This window comes from Meleagris gallopavo, chromosome 1 (assembly GCF_905368555.1).
Source record: "Meleagris gallopavo chromosome 1, MGAL_WU_HG_1.1, whole genome shotgun sequence".
In the NCBI taxonomy this organism is placed as follows: domain Eukaryota; kingdom Metazoa; phylum Chordata; class Aves; order Galliformes; family Phasianidae; genus Meleagris; species Meleagris gallopavo.
The window spans coordinates 153,258,287-153,279,136 of NC_139404.1; the positions used below are offsets into that span (position 1 = coordinate 153,258,287).

Sequence of the window (20,850 nt, forward strand, 5' to 3'; positions counted from 1 at the left end):
CGTCAGGGTCAAGGTGACAATGACTTGGGTTGTGGTCTAGGAGTTTCCCTTGAGCCTTTTCCTGTTCTTGCACACTGGACAGGGGCTGCCTTTCGTATGTCTTTTCATGGTGTTTTGTTGTGTTGAGAAATGGCTCCAGTATATTTTGAGAGCATTTCTGCTGTTTCTCATCTATTTCCCATTTGTGTGATTGAATCACAGAATGGCCAGGGTTGGAAGGGACCTCAAGGATCATGAGTCTCCAACCCCCCTGCCACATGCAGGGCCACCAGCCTCCCTATTTAATACTAGACCATGCTGCCCAGTGCCCCATCCAACCTGGCCGTGAACACCTCTAGGGATGGGGCATCCATGACCTCTCTGGGCAGCCTGTTCCAGCACCTCACCACTCTCTCTGTAAAGAAGTGAAGAAGTGAAGTGGAGCGAAGGCAGGTTGCAGGGGAGAGAAACTGAAATCAAGTTGTGGGGCTTAGGATGGGGGAAGGACACAAGTAGTCCCAAGAAAAGTAAACTAACACGTGCATGTGTGTTTGTTTTGAAGTGGCATAAAGATAACCCACCGTTGCTGAACAGTGATTGAAGATCTTTTAAAAGCTATTGGATGCTGAATATAGTTTTAAAGCAGCACAGACAGCATGATGTTACCCATTGAAGATCTTTTCCATTAGTAACATCTCAATCAATCATCAGCTGTAGAATGGTGTTTGTCATACTACAGACAATTTTTGAGACCTTTTTTTAAACAGGAATTGGCTTTCACTGCTTGCCAAGAAAGTTTGTATAGCTAACGTAGTGCCTGGTACATTATATAAAGTGATTCTTTTTTTAATGGGTTCAATTTTTTGGTGCTGTATGAACAGTTCTGCAGCTACTTCTACACTTGTTGAGAACATGCAGGGTGATTTTGTGTGGTATTCTCAAATCTGGATTCCTGCAGGTTGCAGATTTGTGTGGATAACAATAAATCTTTCTTACTGTCTTGCTCCATGGATTTGGTTTGGTGTCTGTTCTGGCAGGAGGAGGTTGTGGTCCTTTCTTGAAGGGCTCATGTTTCTCTCAGCCATCAGAATACATTTTGTTACCAGATGTGTAGCTTTTTTCTGACTGAATCAGTTGCAGTGTCCTAATGAATTTTGATTATGTATTTTCAACGCTAAGCAGTTCTATGGGAGTGTCTTGCAGGTAGATGTGGACAGATGAGGAAGCATGATGTATATTGTTTTTTAGACTGGATTTTTTTGGTAAAACTCTCTATTTCTCAAGAAGGATGTTTGGGCAAATAATATTCTTCAGGAACGTAACTGTAGAGACACCATCACCAGTTTTTTAGGAAACTGAAATTTTATACAACTTTGGAAAAGTTTGCAAGAGCACAGAAATACTGATGCAGGCATTTCATTTGTTTATTTTTAAAGTTTGAAATCTTCATGTGAATCAAAGTGAAATTCATAGGTTTATTAATTTTTTTTATAGATTACTTTTTCTTCCTCTCCAGATAGATGATTTTGTTGTTACTTTGCTGATAACCTTCCCTTTTCCAAAGTTCTCATCCACAGAATGACTTCGAGTACATCATGTGGCTCTGGTGTTTTATTTTGTTCACAGGATCCATTAAGCTGATCGTTCCTTAAGCTGATTTAAACAGTTCTCTTTTATTATTTTTCTTACTTGACAAACAAAGAAATTATATTACGATGTGTTGTTTTAGATTTGATCTTCTTCTTCATTAACATTTGAACCTTTATTATGAGATGCATAATACATTTCTGGGGTGGTGGTGACATGTTAAGACTTCTGTAGGTGGTGTACTGACTGATAATTTCAAAGTCATTTAAGAAGTGCTTCACTTTTACATATGTAAAATGAATGTACTGCTATTTACCCTGAACATTTTAAGATCACTGGGAAAATTACTACAGAAAAGCAAAGAAATACTAGGGTTATATGTATTCTTCACATTGGGAAGTCAACAGGGATTTCTATATGTTCCTATCATGGAAGTTGCTTTGGTTGCTTCTGCAAGCTTTTTTTTTTTTTCTGGAAGGTATAAGGAAAAGTATAACTTCTTTCTTTTGTGACACCAGGAAAAACTTCAGTGAGCCGTGTAACCGTGAAAAGTATATTGAAGGAGCTGTTTGCAAGAGGTACTGCCTACTTGGTTTCCTTGGAAACATGAAACATGATTTACAAATATCGATTTGAGAAAGCTACAGCTTAGAGAAAATCCTGAATTGTTGGTTCAGGCTTTTAAATTAATATCTCTGAAGAGTGTTGACCATACTGAAAGTTACTGCGTGTGCATGAAAATTATAATTCTGGATTTCTATGTTCATTAATGTAATAGCTAATTCTGGATGCAGGACTGTAGAGAATCTTTGAGAGATTTGAGTAAGTTGAATAAGAAGTGCTGAACTGGGATCTTTGGCTCTGTTTGCACCTGTGTTAAAGAACTCATCTCCTGCTGAAGTTATCATACATGTTTGTGAAAACTAGGTCACTAGTGACTTGTGCACAGCTGGTGAACTGCAACTTGGGATTTTTTCTTCTCACACTTCTTGAATGTTTCCAAGCACCTTGGAGGGTGGTTTTTATGTTCTTGGTTATGTTTATGCAGGATAGTATGTGAGAAATCGTAGAATGGCTTGGGTTGGAAGGGGCTTCAAGGATCATCAAGCTCCAACCTCCCAGCCACAGGCATGGCCACCAACCTTCATATTAATACTAGACCAGGATGCCTAGGGCTCCATTGAACCTGGTCTTGAACACCTCCAGGGACGGGGTATCAGGTAGGTGAATTGCATTTACTGGGTAGCTTATTCTTATTGTATAGGGATACTTACGCATATTTACTTTTAAAGGCTACTGATTGTAGTTTTGTCTTGCTGGACTTGTTAGTATTTTCAGAATAAAAGTAGCCTTAATCCATGGAGCATGATGTGTACTATATGGAGCATCCTGGAGCTGATACTGTATTCATCTTTAGAGAAGAAGCATCTTAGGGGAGAAAAACTATACAGCAGAGTCTTGTGTATATTTTAGGAGAGCTGAGCTGTATGTAGAGTGGACAGTGATTACCTCTGTGTGTTTATTAATGTGGAAGTAACCCTGGTTCTGTTGGTCAAACCATTGTATTTCTGACTATGGTTTTATATCTGCTTCTCTTAATGTCAGTGGTGGCTTTTGCAGACTCTATTGACGTCCATCTCACAGAGTACCTGTTCCTCCTCTGTTGGCTGTAGTCATCGCTTGTCCTCGGTCTGCTGTCAGTGATTCTGCATGATGAACCGTCTAACTTTTTGGATTGTGCTGATTTATGCTCTACTTCAGCTGTTTTCCCAGTCCAGTTGCCTGTTGACCCCCTGAAACTGTTGTGACTGTGTGAGAGTGGAAGAGGTGTTTAGTGGCCACCACTGCTGCCAATGGATAGGTACCTCAGGCTCTTCCCGAAATAAGGAATGTGATGACCTTATGTCCCCTGCCTTTTTATTGAGAGAAATGCCTGCAGAGCAGAAGTTAGATCTTTGGTTTCTCTAGGAAAATGCCCATCCACCCTGTTTGCCTGTTCACTGTAGTGCTGGTTGTTTCATAGTCATGATCATGAAAGTGTGGCAAGGCACAGTTTGTAAGGAGATATGATGTGTTATTATGAACAAATTGTTGGAAGAATATGTGCATGCAGGCCCGTGCTTCTCTTTGAAACCTGCATAAGAGCCAGTGTGTCCCAAGCATTTAAATTTTTCCCCTATAACTTATAACAATAAGTTATATAATAAAAATATAACAATATTTTGCATCCAACTTATAAGGAGTATTTTATTTTTCCTTGCGTGGTAATTATAAAGATACTGTAGTGAGTGAGTTAAGGTAGCCTTGCATGATTTCCTTAATTAAGGCAGGATGAATCTAGGTCTACCTACATCTGTGGCTGCAGGAGCATTTCATACTGGAAGTGGTAAGATGAAGGTGGGAAGTTGAACAGTGCTTGAAGAAGTGGCTCTTAAACATCTAGAGGTACTGGTGGCTTGACAAGCAAGAACAACTAAAATCTGTAGGTTGATGTGTCACAGATGAGAGACAACTATATGCATGGATCATATATATTTTGTGGGATTTAAGAGTAAGAACAGATAGGAGACCACAAAAGCCATCTATGCATAGATAAGTATCATTGCTTTGCTCACCACATCAGTTTAACTGAGGAGAAGGGCTGCTTTATTGCTTCTGTAAATAAGGCGTAACATCCTGAAGGCTGTGAGGAAGTTTGTCAGTTATAAGGAAGGATTCAACTGTATTGTTTTTGTTTTCAGTTGTATTGTGACTAGTTCTACCCGATGAAGGCAGTCTGCTCTTGCCATGTGTAAAGGCTGCGACTGACTGTGGCAGAGACTGTGAAATGGCAGAAAGATTAATTAATAAGAGGAGGGAATCAGGGATCTCCTGTTGGTAAATAGTGTACAGAGATGTTAACCCATAGGAAGGTCAGTAAATCAGGAAAAGATTTGTTGGTATTTTCCTTTACAGAAGGAAGAGTGAGAAAGTGCTTGTTTGCTTGAGGAATCTCAGGTTGTTTGTTTTTTTTTTTTTTTTTTTTTTTTTGTACTTTTTTGCTTGCTTGTCCGCTTTCATTATTTGTGGGCTTGGAGAAGGTAAAATTCTGTGTGGCTGAAGGCAGAACAGCAGGTATATCGTGTAATTTGTTGGCAATCGTGAATGTGGATCCAAAAAAAGTGGATGTCATTTTAGGATGCCAAGTAGATACTAACAGAAAAAGATAAATTTTGTGAAATGAACAGTGGTTCTTCATGTAACCAAATAAACTGCATGGACTACTGCATAGTCAGTCAAGATAGAAACAAGGAGTTGTAGCATAATAGAGTTCTGCTAAATTTATAATTGTTTTTATGAGAATCCATTGTGCCAGTACAAACGGAATTTCATATTGAAGGACCAGTTGTAAACTAAGTGCCTCCAGATGAAAGCCAAACAGAATTTACTGCACTTTATTTAAACTTAAAAGGAATGCAGTGAATGTAGATGGAGAGTTATCGCAGTATTAAAACAAAAGATGGAAATGTAAGAGATAGTGGTGTGATACTCTTAAAAGAATCCAGAATAATCCTTTTATCAGGATGCTTGTCTTCTGAACATTGCTTACTCATTAGAATAGTAGCATGTAACTACAATACGCTGCCCCTAAGGCAGTGATCATGAAAAAAGAATACTGGAAAAGCACAATAGGGCTAAACAACTTTGTTTTTCTAGGGTGTCACTAATAAATGGATGGTTGCAGGAACTCAGTCCTGTAGAAACATCAGGAGAGCTTCCGATGTTCAGTATTTTCGTGTCAGAATATTGATGTTCATAAAATCATATAGTCACCAAGTTTGGAAAAGACCTATGACATCATCCATTCCAACCATTCACGTGCCACCAATATTTCTCCAATAAACAGTGTCCCTTAGTACAACATCTAAACATGTCTTAAACACCTCCAGGGATGGTGACTCAACCACCTCCTTAGGCAGCCTGTTCCAATGCCTGACCAGTCGTCTGGGGAAGAAATCTTTCCCAGTATCCAGACTGAACCTCCCTGGTGCAACCTGAAGCCATTCCCTCTAGTCTTATTGCCAGTTATGCAGAAGAGACTGACCCCAGCTTACCACTACCTCACTTCAGGAAGTTTAGAGTGGTAAGATCTCCCCTGAGCCTTCTCTTCTCCAGACTAAACAATCCCAGCTCCCTCAGTTACTCCGCCTAAGACCTGTGCTCCAGACCACTCACAGCTTTGTTGCCCTTCTTTGGACATTTTCCATGGCCTTGATGTCTTTCTTGTAGTGAGTGGTCCAAAACTGCACACGACACTTGAGGTGTGGCCTCACCAGAGCTGAGTACATAAGGATGATCACCCCCCTACTCCTGCTGGCAGCTCCAGATTTCTTGTTGTTTCTATCAAATATAGACAGATTTCCAAAATAGTAAGGTGATACTTAGCTATTTCATGAGTAGTACTGAAGTCTTGTAGAGTCTTGCAGGTTTGCCATGGCTTTAGAGAAACAGCATCAATGTTAGTCCTCAGATATGTTGGCTTTTTCTTCAGGTTGTTGTGACTTTTGGAAGTAAGGTGATGAAAGAAGTCAGGGACGACATTAGTCACAGATACGCAGAAATATCAGTTTTAGTAGAAAGTAAGCCCCTCTTTCTTGCCCGCCTTCAGCCTGCAGTTCTTTGAACCCCCAACTGTAAAATGCTTCTGTGTCCAGGCTTGAGAGCTGCATGGTGTTAGAGCTTTCAAGTCAGAGTACTTGACTTCTCTGTGGGTGAGTACCAGCAGTCTAGTGTGATCATAGGAGTTTTTTTCTTTAGCAGAAGTAGCAGAGACTTTTTTTCAGCTCCATGACATGATGCTGAAACGAGAGATACAGATAAGTTGGAGATGTTTTATCCTTTGACTTTGAATTGACTTTTTCATAACTTCCAATGTGTGTTCATCAGGTCAGCATTGGTGCAGGCTGTCCTATGAGGTAAGATCCCAAGTACAGATGTCAGGTATGTCCTCTGGAGGGTGAGAGTGGAATTAGGAAGGTGTTCAGAGTCTTTCAGGGAACTGCTGGAAAATCTCTTAGGATTCTGTCAGTCTTGCTTGATCTGGATTCAAATGCGTACTCAATGCAGCTTGAAAATAAATTAACTGAGCAGCAATATAATAGACTGGGCACAAGTAAATGGTGCAGTTACTAGGAGAATGGGAGATGTGGGGTTAAAGAGGGGAAGATTAATGTGGCAAATGGAGTCTCGTGGAAGGGTTAAATTACTAGCAGGCATTCTCTTCCTGTTTGGCCGGTTTTTCTGAACTAAAAAGTTAAACACATGAAATATTGTAAAACATGTGATTGAGTATTAACATCAAGAAAATCAGTTGCAACATGTATATGCAAATTTGCAATTTGCAAATAGGAAGAGTTCAATTGGAGTGACCATATAAAAATGAGCAAGACTTCAGTAGTCCTTGCTTCCAAGAACAGTGACCTTCTGTGTATGTAAAATCTGCTACCACTCTAGGCTTGTGGAGGCAGTTATACTCCATGATGTTTGTAACTTACTTGCAGTTGTTCTTTGGTGTTTTTTCTTTTTTCTTTTTTTTCCCACCTTGATAAATAATGGGGACAAGACTTCAGAGTCTGATCTTAATTGCATTGTTATAAGCATTTGTGTTATAAGCATCTGTAGGATGAGACAGATGTAGAAGCAGAGAGGAGGGAACAGCGATATCTGCTTCTTACTTAAAGTTATTGTTGAATTTAATCAGTCATCCAACTAATGGGGAAGAGTTGGGGGTCAAGCAAGTCCTTGGAAAGAGAGAAGCAGGAAGGAGGTGAGCAGCAGGAACCGAAGGAGGACTGAAAGTCACATGTTGTCTAACAGGAGATAGAGTGGCCATAGCTGACTGTTTTGTTCCTTCTCAATCTGAGAGCTGGTTCGTTTCCCACTTTCCAGTAGGTTATTCAGAAGAATAACAAATACTAAAGAATAATAATAAAAAAAAAAAGGGTTAATAAAGAGCCTAGAACAGAACAATGCAGGTGCTGATGTGGAAGTGCTCTAAAGGCAGACAGTAACTCAGGGTATGGAAGCAATAAAGTGCGTTAATTTTGGATTTACTGGAAGTGTAAAGTGAAAACTCTTGCTGAACAGTATCTACTAAAGGAGATAAACCACTGCATGCTAAAATCTAAAACAGCCCCTCGTAGATTTCTTTTAGTCCTTCTCTTGAAAAGCAACAGGGTGAAGCGGCATGGTGAAGTTTCACTTTCAGAACTAGTGGGTATCCACTTCTGTAGCTAGCAGATTTGGTGTGGGTGGTATATTCTTTCCAGTCAACTGTGTCCTGAATGTCACTGCAGACAAAGTAAAATTATTGCTTCAAGGTTTCATTGTACTGTTTGGATTTGTAATAGTGAAAAATTCTATAGTTGGCAGACACTTTGGGGGTGTGGATGGGCTTGTCTGCGTAATTCTTTTCTTAGATACCTGAAGCAAAGGTCTTTTTCAGAGCTTTGAAGTCTTGGTACTAAGTTACCTACAGCATACGTGACTGTACACTTACAAATTCCTGATTTTTATAGTTTGTCATTGTGACCAGGCTTCAAGTTTGTTTTCTTTTTAAATAAGTATTCTTTTTACTCCCTTTGACGTACTCTAAAAATCTGAACTAAGGTGTTGTCTGAGTCAAGTTGTGAGGTGGTTTCAACAGTAATAAATGCACAGCACCTCCACTCATGTGTAACTGTGTTGTCATTAAAAAAAATGTTATTAAAGTAATGAAATATAGACTCTGTCTACTTTCATTTCACAGTAGGAGGAAATAGGTAACTTCAATCATAAAAAAAAAAAAAAAAATTGCAAAACTGGGAAAATAAAGGAACTCCACTGTTGTTCTATCTTATGTGAGTATAATACTTAGAAGAAACTGTGAATTCGAGCTTACACTTGCATTTCTTCTACATCTTAGAAGTCCCTTCTGTTTTGTTGTCAGTTCTTTGCTAATTAGTGTCCAAGTGTAGTATTTCTTTCTCCCTTTTCTTTGGAGTCATTCTTACACTGTCCTTTCTCGTTTGGATTTTGAAATGTAACTGGGTAACTGGTCAACAGCCTTCTCCAAATGCACTTAACAAGGACTGACTTCTTTTCTAACCCTCGTTTCCCGTCAGGAGATGCCAGTTAACAGTGCAGTAAGGTGCAGAGGAAGATTAAGATGACTATGGGAGTGCAGACTGAGGGCTTTACGTTTCCATTTCTCATACAGTATTTGTGATTCTGGGAAACTTCTCTCAGCATTAAATCTTCTTGGACTCAAATGATGACAGTAGTTGGGGGAGAGCAGTGTTCTCATAAAGGTGCCAAAAGCTGGAGGTTGCATTAAACTGGTTTGAGACAATCGAAGTGTGATCTAGAGATGTAGGGTTCTTTCTGCTCATCTGCTGAAACAGCAAAATTAGTCCAAAAATTTACCCACAGGGCTTGAAGTTGGGTACTGAGAATGTCTGCTTTTGAAACTGCTCAGCTATTTGTACTAGTCCTCATATTGAGACATTGAGAAATTATGAGCATATATTCTTAATAAAAATTATGATAGTTGCAGGGGACATCCTGTACAGATTACTGTGCATGAAAGTTATTCTGTAACAACAATTGTCTCCAGCCACATCTTGGGGTTTTTCTTTTTTTTTCTGTTTCTCCCCTCCCCCCCCGCTCACAGGCATAAAATTTGGTTTAATGTCAATCCTGGTAAGCTGGTAGTTTTCCTTTTCCAAAAACTGCTCCCTTCGTTGCTGTCTATTCAAATTGTGAGTGGTATGAGATGTACCTCATGTCATAACACTTTTGAAGTGACGCGAACTTTGCCTCAGTCATAGTTTCTAACAGTTGAAAACAACAGCAATAGTTAGCTAGATTCTGGTTCTTCAGTGTACCATACAAGAGTCCTTATGGGACTGAAGATTTAACTGCAGCAAATGGTAGCATGACAGTGACAATGGGTTCAGGTCTCATGGAGGTTGACTTCAGGGAAGTATATGCTTTCTGTGATTCTGCTAGATTGAAGTGAGGGAGGACAGTTCAGTTCTTTCTTTTCAGACACAAAATTCATGAACATTTACAGTATGTCTGTTTAGTGCATTGGCACACATGTAAGCTGGAATTAGAAAAATGAAGTACAACACTATTTTTTTTTCTGCCTTGGTAATCAGAATCTGTAACGTATCAGCTGTAATCAGAATCCAAATGAATGCTGTTCAGTACTTCTAGCACACTTCAGTTTCACTAACAGTAGAGCCTGACCAGAAGGGCACGGAGAATAGCAGAAAGAGAGCATGTGGGTGGTCTCTTTGAGGAGAAGTTGATCTCTTCATTTGGGTCTGTCCAAAGACTTGGTAACTCTGAATTGTTTAATCTGCTAGGAGAGCACAAAAGCTCTTCAATTATGTTAATCAGGGGTTCTGCATCATTGCCAAGTGGAGCTGTGTTTTTCTTGTTCTGCTGGAGATTATTGTCCATAAGTTTATCACATTTGTGATAATTTCATTGTTTTGTTTGCAGTGCTTATAAGCCTTGGTCAGAGGTTAGGATTCCCTTCTAGTAAGGGATCCACAAATGAACTCCTGAGGGTCTAGGATTAAAAAAGCTGGCAGTGGAGGGACGCAAGTAGGCTAACAAGGGAACACAAAGGAGAACAATGAAGGACAAAACAGACCAAAAAAAAAACCAAAAAACAACCAACACAAAACCCAACAAAAAAAATAACAAACAGACCTCAAACCATAAGGAAAAGCCCACAAAAGTAAAAGCAAGTCAAAGAAAACTAGAGGAAAAACAGCTGGTCTCAGCGAATTAGGATCAGTGATAGGGAAATTTAAAGGTGGACAAATCCCTTTCATTGCTGGAGTGACTGAAATATGTACTATAGCATTGTGTACATATAAATACAGTATTTTCTGTGCATTCCACTCATCTGCCATTTGACTGTCCCTGTGCTGTACCCTGTGTGTTTACATGATTTCAGAGCGATTGTTGCTTGCACAGTAAAAATGCAGCAGTGATAGTTGCCATTCTCAGGGGTCTTTGCTCTTTTTGACTTACTCCTGATTCTGCATTTCACACAGGAAGCATCTCCTTGGATCACAGTGTCTCTGCTCTGCTACCTGAGGTGCATCAAGTTAAGCTTCCCTTAGCTCGTAAACAATTTTAAAAGACTTCCCAGTTTTGTTTCCCCTCACAGTTTGTTTATTATGATTCATTATAGCCTTTCTTTCCTCCTGTTTTATCTTGTGTGTTGATATCCAGCCCAAGGGTACATATGGGCATACCAATCTATTGCCTTTGCACAGATGTTTTGTTTTACAAGGGAGTAGCTTTCCCTGTATTATGTGGTGAGGTTTTCATTTTTTTGACTCTGTGTGTCTCTGCTGTGACTTTGTAGATATTGAGCCCCTCCTTGTCAGGAGTTCTATTTAAAAATACATAACATGTCAACCAAGACACTGTTAGAAGTAGAAAAATCTGTGAAGTTCTGTGGGATGGGTGAAGAGGGGTCATTTGTTGCAAGGGCTAGAAGCGGACGGATGGGTACTGGGGCAGGGCACTGGTATGGTGTGACTGAAGGACAGAGCAGGGCCTCTGCAGGCCCTCAGGGAGCAGGATGAAGCCATGCTATGGAGTGAGGGCTTTGTGGGCTCCAGAGCATGTGCCCATGCAGGCTGCAGATGGGGCAGGCTGGGCCTGTGTTACCAACTGGCTAGGGGTGGGGAGGTATGCTGCTGTATCGACTAACACTGGAAAAGGGGAAAAGGCGGTGGTCACAGTTTAATCATGGCTGAGGTGGTTTTGCAGTAGCCTGGGACATTTATGGTTTTGTTGATAATAGCATGCAAATCCTCTTGCTTAACAAAGGTTTAGTAGGCTATCAAGTGACACTAGCTACTGGCATAGAGCTTAACTTGTGTTGTAACAGCAGAGCTGAACAAGAAATGGGACTTGAAGAAAACTATTTTTCATGTCTTTGACTGAAAACACTGTCAGAGAGATTAAATGCTTGTTCCCTCCCCCTCGCCTCATATGATTGCATATGTATCTGCAGTCAGGACTGGCTGCCTAGGGCTTTGCTCCATAGCCAGAGCACTGTGTGCACTTTGCTGATTTCCTTTGAGGCCAGGTAGGGCTGGCACTTGGTGCTCCCAGCTCCTTAGTAGACTGAGGCTTCTCCAGGCACGGCTGCTTTGTTCCCCTCTGTCTTCAACAGCAGCTGTAGCTAAGCACCAGAGTGTCTGAAGTGAAAAGAAGTTCGTTGTGTGCTGTTTTCAGAGAAAACAACACAGAATTTCCTCAAGGAATCCTGTGCAGGACTTGGTACTTGTTCTGGGCATATTGTGTCTGATTTCTCACCTAAAATAATTCTGTGCAGTTCAGCTGTCATATGGATGTGGGAATTGGAAACTTGGAGAAGTTCTACTTTGAACTTTTGGAAACCTCCACACTCAGTGATGAACAGACACTGTGGGACAGATATATCACTTGGCAATTGTTTCTGCTCAGCAGTAGTGAGAATTATGAGATACTGAAGAGCTTTTAATGCTTACTTTGAATAAATTGATAAAGTAGAATGGACAGCAGCCAGAGGAGATGAATCAAACAATTTTTTAAAGGTATTGCAGCAAGTCGCAGCTGTTTCAGTGCTGTGTGCCAACCTCCTTACCATTTCTAATCAGTAGTGTTCCTGCCACACCACAGAGAAGTGAAACTACTTTGCAAGCCAGGTGGTAGATTTCTTTTTCTACTTTTCTCTCTCTCATCGCCACTAAGCTTTATGATTCTCTTAATGTTGTTTGTGTGTGTGTGTGTGTGTGTGTGTGTGTGTGTGTGTGTGTGTTTTCTTTAGTAGATGTTCTTGGAAGGTTTCAGACTGCCAATGAGTGTCAGTTGGAGCAAATTCCCCGAAAGTGACTTCTGTGAAGTCACCAGTAAGATGTGTTGGTATTGCCAGGTGATCCAGAGCAGCACTCCTCAGCTCATAAGCATCAGAAAAGAAGTTATGAAGTGCCTGGCACCTTTGCAAGGAAACATCAGACCTCTTTGGTTTTTACTTAATGTTGACTTAAAGAATGGGTCCCTGTTCCTCCTTAACTTCTTTCCCTTTGTTCCCCAGTGAACTGAAGCCCAAAGTATTTTTGTGCAAGTAATGTTTGCACTAGACTACAGAACTAGTTGGCACCTGGAAGGAAACAAATTGAAGACCCTGTTAGGGGAGATGACTCCCACCCTAATTTCAGTCACTGTAGTTAGAAGTCTAGTTTAGACTAGTTCCCTGGATTTCCTCTGTCAACAATGAAAAACAGTGATGTTTCTGTAGAGCAGTTCCTCCCACCCATCACAGAAACTAATCTGAAAAGAGGATAAATTTTTGTATAGCTGTGGTTGGCTTCTTCCTTCACTACAGAGCAAACCTTGGGCCATTACCAAAAGCAAGCATATGGATAACATGCTAGGTGAGTTGAAATCCAGTCTCAGTTTGTAGCGCAAGATGTGCAGTTGGAGTAACCTTTTTCCTGCATTATTCTTCTCTTAATATGTGTTTAATTAAAAAATAAAATAACAGATTCTACCTGCTGTAGTTGTGGTGGTTACGATCTCTTCAACAGACCGTAAAAGTTAAAGATTTTCTGAAGATTTGATTTATGTAATATGCAAGGGATGATTATCAGTCAGTTGGTCACTGAAGGATGTGACTATATGTAAATGTTTGTATTTTGTCACCTTTTTCTGTCATTCCCATTGCCTGTCCTTCTGTTGTGGAACTAAGTGGAGTTATTCAAGGAGATACGTACTTTTTTTCTTTTTCTTCCCTAGGTTACTTTACCATACCTTCCAGTGTATTTCTTTCTAGTTTACTCCCTCGCTTTTACCCTTTGCCCACCTGTAAATATATTCAGACTTGGAGAAAGGAGTTTTAAGTAGTTGTTTTCCTCATCTCCCTCTGAAAAGCTATCTGCTCTTTAGTCCCAAGAGCAATTCAGAAAGGGTAGATTTCTCCTCCCGTATGCAGGCAGTAAGAGGAGATTGCAGAACACTGTTCTTCTAAAAGCTTGCTTTTCTCTGTGGTTAGGGGGGAAAAAGAATCTCAACTGAGTATTTTTAGGGCACCAATTAAGTGTTAATAAGTTTTGTGCTTAGGCTTCCCTGAAGTACCAGGTAAGGTAATCTAGTACTGTGATTGCATTGGTAGGGTTGGTCTGGAGACATGTTCTGGGCAGAGCACCAGCAAACTTTTATAATGAAACTCAGATGAAAAATGTAATCAGGTTTTTTTCAGAGGCTGTGTAGGAAGGCCTGAGCCAATCCCTTCCTCCATTCAGTATCACAAGTTTTCATCCGAGTTGTTTCAGCCTAGTGGCATCCTAAAGTTTCCCTTGCGTAAGGCTGTGTTGTAATCTCTGAACCTCTGTTTCTAAGAAATAGATAAACCCAAGAGAAGGTGAAGGGAAAGTGAACCTGCAGATGATCATGGCCAACTGAAAGGACAGGAAATGGTTGGTGTGAACAAATGCAGAGGTGTTTGACTTACGGGCCTTGGCTGTTACTGCCCTTGAGGACTAGTAGCCTTGATTAAGAGGCCTAGGTGGTTTGGGTCTTAAAGCCTTTCTAGGCATTCCTTTGTATTGCTTTCTCTGGTTACTTAACAAGCAGATAATATAAAGGGACTGGCTGTTGTGCATGGAGGACAGTATTTTGACAAATACAGTGATTAATCTAGAGGAACATCATCCACGGTTGAAACTTGAGTTGTCCTTCCCCACAGGCTTGTCCTCTCTGATGGAATTTTAGCTCTGGCAGCTCCAAAGGAAATTGCACCTCTTGTCAGCTCATGCTCTATTTTGCATGCCAATTCTTTCTCATTTTCCTCTGTTCATGGTGCTTGGTCTCCACTAATATTCATCTTGCAGGTAGCAAGGAGAAGGTAGGCTACTGTTCTGATTCGAGTGGGCTGGTATTTATTCTGCACATGCCAGTCCTTTGAGGCAGCCATGTGTGCAGGAGAAAGTTGTGCTGGCCACTGGGGTTTGGGTGGTCAGAGCACACAGCTGTAGAAAGAGGCAAGCCAGCAGGTTCTGCTGAGGCCAGCTTTGCTGCTCCCACTTGCATGGGGGTGTGTCCAGCACTGGAGAAGTGAGGCCTCCATAGAGTTGTTGTCTTTCCCATCTCCTCCAAGGTGTGAGATATGTGTCACATGCTCCTGAAGTCCCATGAGAATTATGGTATGTAGTCTGTAGGTTGGGTAGGCCTGCCTCTTTTCTCCCTCCCCAACCTCTCCTGAGTGCTTTCAGACTTTGCAGCTGTGCTGCTTTGCAGCTGCTGCTGTTCCCTACTAAGAGGACTTCAACACTGATGTATTTCCTTTGCCAAAAAGTTGATGCGTCTCCAGCAGGCTCTCTGTTCCTGCTTCCCCCCACCCTTCCTGAAGGGGGCTTTGCTTGCCTTTCTCATCTGGAAGCTCTGTACTTTGTGGCCCAACCCTAGTGTCTGGCTGTAGTTGCATCACTGGCACTGTTTGTACCACTGAGCTATTGCAATAGTGTGTGATTGTGTCCAGTCTGAAATGACTCCTCGATGTGCAGTTCCCAGCGCCTATGTGGTATGTAATTGCTGGTGTCCCCCTGTGTGCTTTCCTTTAGTATCTGTTACTATGTGATGTAGTTTTACAGTGACAGTGCTGCTCTGACTGCCTGGCTAAAGGGTTCTGAGTTCTTCAGTTGTGTTCTGGGCTGCGGTCACCTTGACTGTGGGTAGCACTCATCTGCAAATACCCTATTGAATGAGTTGTTGCTGAAATATTCATCTGTATGCTTGGGCTGCCAGCTTGGGATTAATTTGTTGTCTAGCATAAAACTCGCAGAAAGTCTCTATTCCTAGTGTATTCATAGAAAAGAAAATCTGTGAAAGTGATCATAGAAGTCAGTTAAAAGCTGTGCAGAAAGTTGCTCTCACAGTCACCCTTGTGAACAACCTTTCCCCCTCCTGTATATACACTGGAAGGCCACAATAAGGTTTCCCTGAAGCCTTCTCTTTTCCAGGCTAAACAAGTGCATTTCCCTCAACCTTTCTTCAAAGGAGAGGTGCTCCAGTCCTCTGATCATCTTAGTGGTCTTCCTCTGGACCGGCCTTCACCCTGACATAGAACCCTTGATCACAACCCTTTGGCTATGTCCAGCCAGCCAATTCCTCATCCATCGAACAGTCCATCCTTCAAATCCACACCTCTCCAATTTAGAGAGAAGGATGTGGTGAGGGACCATGTAAAAGGCTTTGCAGAAGTCCAGGTAGACATCCATCGCCCTTCCCCTGTTCACTGAAGCCATTACTCCATCACAGCATGCCACCAGACTGGTCAGGGACGATCTGGACTTGGTGAAGCCATGCTGACTGTCTTGAATTACTTCTTTGTCTTGTATGTGCCTTAAAATAGTTTCTAGGAGGATCTGCTCCATGATCTTCTCAGGCATAGAGGTGAGGCTCACCAGCCTGTAGTTCCCCAGGTCTTCTTTTCTCCCTTTCTTAAAAATGGGAGTAACATTTCCCTTTTTCCAGTCACCCGGGACTTCACCAGACAGCCATGATTTTCCAGATGTTATGGAGAACGTCTTGGCAACCACATCAGCCATCTCTTTCAGAACCCTAGGATAGGTATCATCCACCCTATGCACTTATATGTGTGAGGGGAACTTGGACTTGTTCCACAATTACAGTGGGACAGAAACCACTTGCCACACCCTCATCTAGAGGCTCATGGTCCTGGTTGAGATGGGAAGCCTGGCCACCCGTGATGATCAAGGCAAAGCACTCATTGAGTCCCTCAGCTTTTTCTATGTCTGAGGATCTTCCTATTCCTGTTCTTGTAATTCACCTACTAAGTTCGCCTTTCCACGTGGCAAAACATAAGCTTTGTTGAGTTTATTTTTGTCTGAATCACAGAATATCCCTAGTCGGAACGGATGCTTGAGGATCGCGGAATCGTAGAATGGCTGGGGTTGAAAAGGACCACAATGATCGTCTAGTTTCAACTTCCCTGCTATGTGTAGAGTCACCAACAGCTAGACCAGGCCTCCCAGAGCCACATCCAGCCTGGCCTTGAATGCCTCCAGGGATGGGGCATCCACAACCTCCTTGGGCAACCTGTTCCACTGTGTCACCACCCTCTGTGTGAAAAACTTCCTTCTAATATCTAACCTAAACCTCCCTTGTCTCATTTTGAAACCATTCCCCCTTTTCCTATCATTATCCATCCGCAGCTGTTCTCCCTCCTATTTATATGTTCCCTTCAAGTACTGGAAGGCCACAAAGAGGTCTCGCCGGAGTTTGCTCTTCTCCAAGCTAAACAAGCCCAGTTCCCTCAATCTTTCCTTACAGGAGAGGTGCTCCAGCCCTCTGATTATCTTAGTGGCCCTATTCTGGACCTGCTGTAAGAGCTCTACGTCCTTCCTGTACTGAGGGCCCGAGGCCTGGTCACAGTACTCCAGATGGGGCCTCACAAGAGCTGAGTAGAGGGGAACAATCACCTCACTCTCCCTGCTGGCCATCCCTTTTCTAATGCATCCCAGAACACAGTTGGCTTTCTGCACTGCAAGCGCACACTGCTGGCTCACATCCAACTTCTTGTCTACCAGGACCCCCAAGTCCTTCTCTGCAAGGCTGCTCTCAAGGATCATCGAGTCCAACTTCTGGTTCCTCATAAGGCCACATAAAAATGAGGTCATACAACTGAGAGCATTGTTCAGACATCTGAGATCTGCAAATGGCTTAACGTATGGCTCTCGCCAGTCTGTAGCACCAGGTACGGAAAGTGGCCCAATCTCGAGCTGATTGTGCCCTGGGTAAATCCAACTTTCCTGGGTCTTAAATAACTATGAGTCTTAAAAATGAACAGAGGACAAACCAACACACGCAGAAAGTATTTGGAGCTGATGCACTTTTTTAGTCTGTGCATCAGCATTCCACCTTTTAATGTATTTTTCTCCTTCTCAAGGTTTGTCCTTTGCAGCTTTAGACAATCAGAAGTAGAATTACGGGCTTTGCTGCTGCATCGTGGCAGGGAGAGACGCTCAGGAGATACCTAGGAGCACAGCAGCTTTGTGATGCTGCTAGCAGCTGTCCATTCAGGGGATAGCAAATATTCCTCTAATGACCACGCAGAAGTGCCCTGTGGTCTTGTCTATGTGACAGCAGTGCTAAACATTTGGGCTGTTGTACTGATGATTTTAGGTGAGCCGTCATAAATAGATTTTGTCCCTTCAAACCATCCATGTGTATTTTTTGACTGTAAAGTAGAATGAATATTTCTGATAGTCTTTTAGTCATTTTGGCTTTAAATGAGAAATATGCTCTGAAAACTAGCAGCTTTAGCAACAGGACTGAAGCTTCTGAAGTGGGGAGATGACTTTGTAAGTGACCTGCATGGTAGTGAGATGGTTAGTTTACGTTCTGACATAATGCAGTCTAAACCTTTTTGCCTTAGCAGATCTCTTGTATTTGCACAGATGACTGCTGCCAGCGGTGCTTTCTTTTGCAGCATGGGCACATCTGGGCCTTGTTTGATGTCTTACGTGTCCTTAGTGATGTAATCACACAAAGGTGTAGAGTGGTCATGGGCCTGAATAGGTGTCAGCAGGAAAGCACACGGACTGTGCCACCTGATTGCTGCAATTCCAGCACGCTGCTCTCCAGCCAAGCATGCAGAACTGGCACGCTGCAGTCCCCAAACATCAGCTGTGCAAACTGGGGTTGGGGTAAGGTTGCAGTCTTGGCAGTGTTTCTCCTCTGGCTTTGTCCAGTTGTACAGGTGCTGTGTGCTAATTTTCACATTGAGATCTAAAGAATTGATAGTAACATTTCCCCAAGTGTTCTGAGGCCATGTCTGAGAAAGGCTTATGGATGCAGGCATTCTTACAAGAGCATGTTGGTATGCGTTTAAGCTCAATTAAGAAAGCTTATTTTAGCAACATGGCTGTTGTCTAATGGAGTGTTTTGTGTTTCTTATCAGGCTTGGTCTCTGTCCCCTTGGTCTTCTGTGTGCATCAGAAGAGCTCTGGGCACTGCCACTCTTTGTCTTTTCCTTGCTGTCCTGTTGGATTTCAGCATGCCCTGTAGCCCTTCACATCCCTCTTGCTGGTTTGCTTCTTAGGCTTCCTGTGCGATGGCCCATGGCCAGAATAGCAGCAGTGTGAAATGGAGGCTTTTCAGTTTGGGCATTGTCCCCAGGTTTTCTGAGCAGGAGTATTTTTGCTCTGAAGCAGTATAGCAAGGTACAGCAGTAGCACCGGGTATGTTTCTGTAGTTCATTGCTTCACTTGTGTTTGGAAGGTTGTCTCTGCAGTAATAAGTTTTAGGCTTGCTTGATTCTTGTCAGGGAGAGAAGGTTGTGCAGCACCTGATGATGCTCATGAAGGCTTCCTAATCACCAGGCGTGGGTGAGTATCTGGATGTTTCAGGTTGTATTTTAAAGGGAGATTTTCCCCTTCGCTCCCCTGTGGTCAGAATGAAAGTGAGCATTCAGACTTGAGCGGTGGAAGGAGAACCAAAAAAAAAAGTATGCATCTGTTCTTTTCTGCTTGGGAGTTGGCTGGTTCTGCCAGCTTGGCTCTTTGAGAGCAAGGGCAGCTGCTGTGTTTTAATCACTGCCATGATGCTCTGGGTCAGCTGGAGGTGTGGGCATGCACAAAGCAAGCAGGGGAGACGGGTGGCTTTTTTTTTCTTTTCCTTCCCGTTTTCTGTCCCTGCAACAGAAGTTGTTGGTGATTGGCGGCTTCACAGTTTGAATGCTGCTGAGGTTTTGGTACACGGAGAGAGTTGAAAGGGCTGGAAATGTTTCAGCCAAAAGTGTTAGAGGGTCAGCTCACCATTTGTCTTCCAAAGAAGCTCATCTTGGTTTTGTGTGCTTGTGGCTTGGTGTCAAGGTGCTATGATGCACGTGTCCAACAGACCTGCTCACCTTGGGTAAGAGAAATGATGACTGTAGGGAACTGTGGGCAAAACTCTTTGTTTAAAGAAGGAAATTGAAATTTTGTGACTAAGTAAAGGTCAGAAGTGCCAGGGCTGCTATTAGCTGACTCTGTCCTGCAGGAGATTATCAGAATGGTGGTACTACAAGAAGTAGGACACACATCATTTATAATTTATCAGCATATAGGAAAACACATTTAATGTCCTGCTGTGCAATAAATGTATCCTCCACAGGAGCACCAGAGAGTGCATAGATTCTCTGCTTGTTTTTTAATTCATCCTTTTTCACCTATGTAAGAAAAGTCAGGTTGTCCTTTATCGCTTCCTTAATCAAGAGCTTTATTTTGCATGCTCGAGTCTGCATGGTTAGAGGAGCGACTGACGCATGGTTTGATCCTGGGATCCTGCCTTGAGGATTACATACTTGTCACCACAGTGCATTTAAAGGTGTACCACAAACTGCCTATTGCAAAGAAAAATAATAATGAAAATGATATTATTTCTGAAACAATAGCTACTGCTCTGCTACCAGCAGGAGTATGTTGGCAGGTTCAGAACTGGCGGAGAGGAGAGGAGGCTGTTCTGGATGCAGCAGCAGAAATGCTCTCTCAGTGCTGCATGTAGTTAATAGAAACAGACAGAGTTGCAGCATGAGTGCATTCAGGGGTCACAGCTGTGAAGGATGCCATGCTTCAACCTGATTTAGCAGTGGGAACCTTGGCAGGAAGTTGCCGTGTTTATGAGAAGCAGGGTAACCACAACTGCAGGCAAACCTGAAAGATTCCACTGTGGCTTTCATTATGAATAGCAGGCAAGAGTGTTGAAAACTGGCTGTAAAAAATCTGAATACCAGAGAGAGAGAGAGACGCTGTATAAAGGAGGCATAAATTCCACTGTGACGTCTCCAAGTAACAATAAAAATGCTGGTTCCGTCTGCCACAGTTGTTTGCAAGGTAGAGAATGATCAAAGATGGAGTAATTCCAAGCCGCCAGATTTTTTTTTTCCTCCAAATATGGAATTGATGTTTGAGGGGAATGGAGGAAGAGGACAGGCAAGTGCCATTTTGGCTGCTTTCAGGAGACACGGAGTAGATGCGCTCAGTGTACTTGTCATTGTGCTTCATTGGGTTAAAGGGCTGCTCCTCCCTGTGGTTTGGTTTTGTTGCAGAAATCAAGTGTGTCTTTTTTTGTTTTTTTTAAATGATAGCCTATGATAGTCGAGCTCTGTTGAAATGATGTCTTAATCCTCTGAATGCCATGTGAATATGCTGCGTTCGCAGTCCCATTTGGAATATAGCTGGGGACTAG

The 20,850-nt window shown here is 42.3% G+C and overlaps 1 protein-coding gene and 1 pseudogene across 1 annotated transcript in view; both read left to right on the forward strand.

The window, feature by feature from the left end:
* KLF12 (KLF transcription factor 12) overlaps positions 1-20,850 on the forward strand; it is a 280,926-nt gene that overhangs the window by 16,319 nt on the left and 243,757 nt on the right. The gene's annotated exons all lie outside the window — the stretch shown is intronic.
* The window catches only part of LOC146545717 (E3 ubiquitin-protein ligase TRAIP pseudogene), a 32,369-nt pseudogene continuing 11,519 nt past the window's right edge, over positions 1-20,850 (forward strand).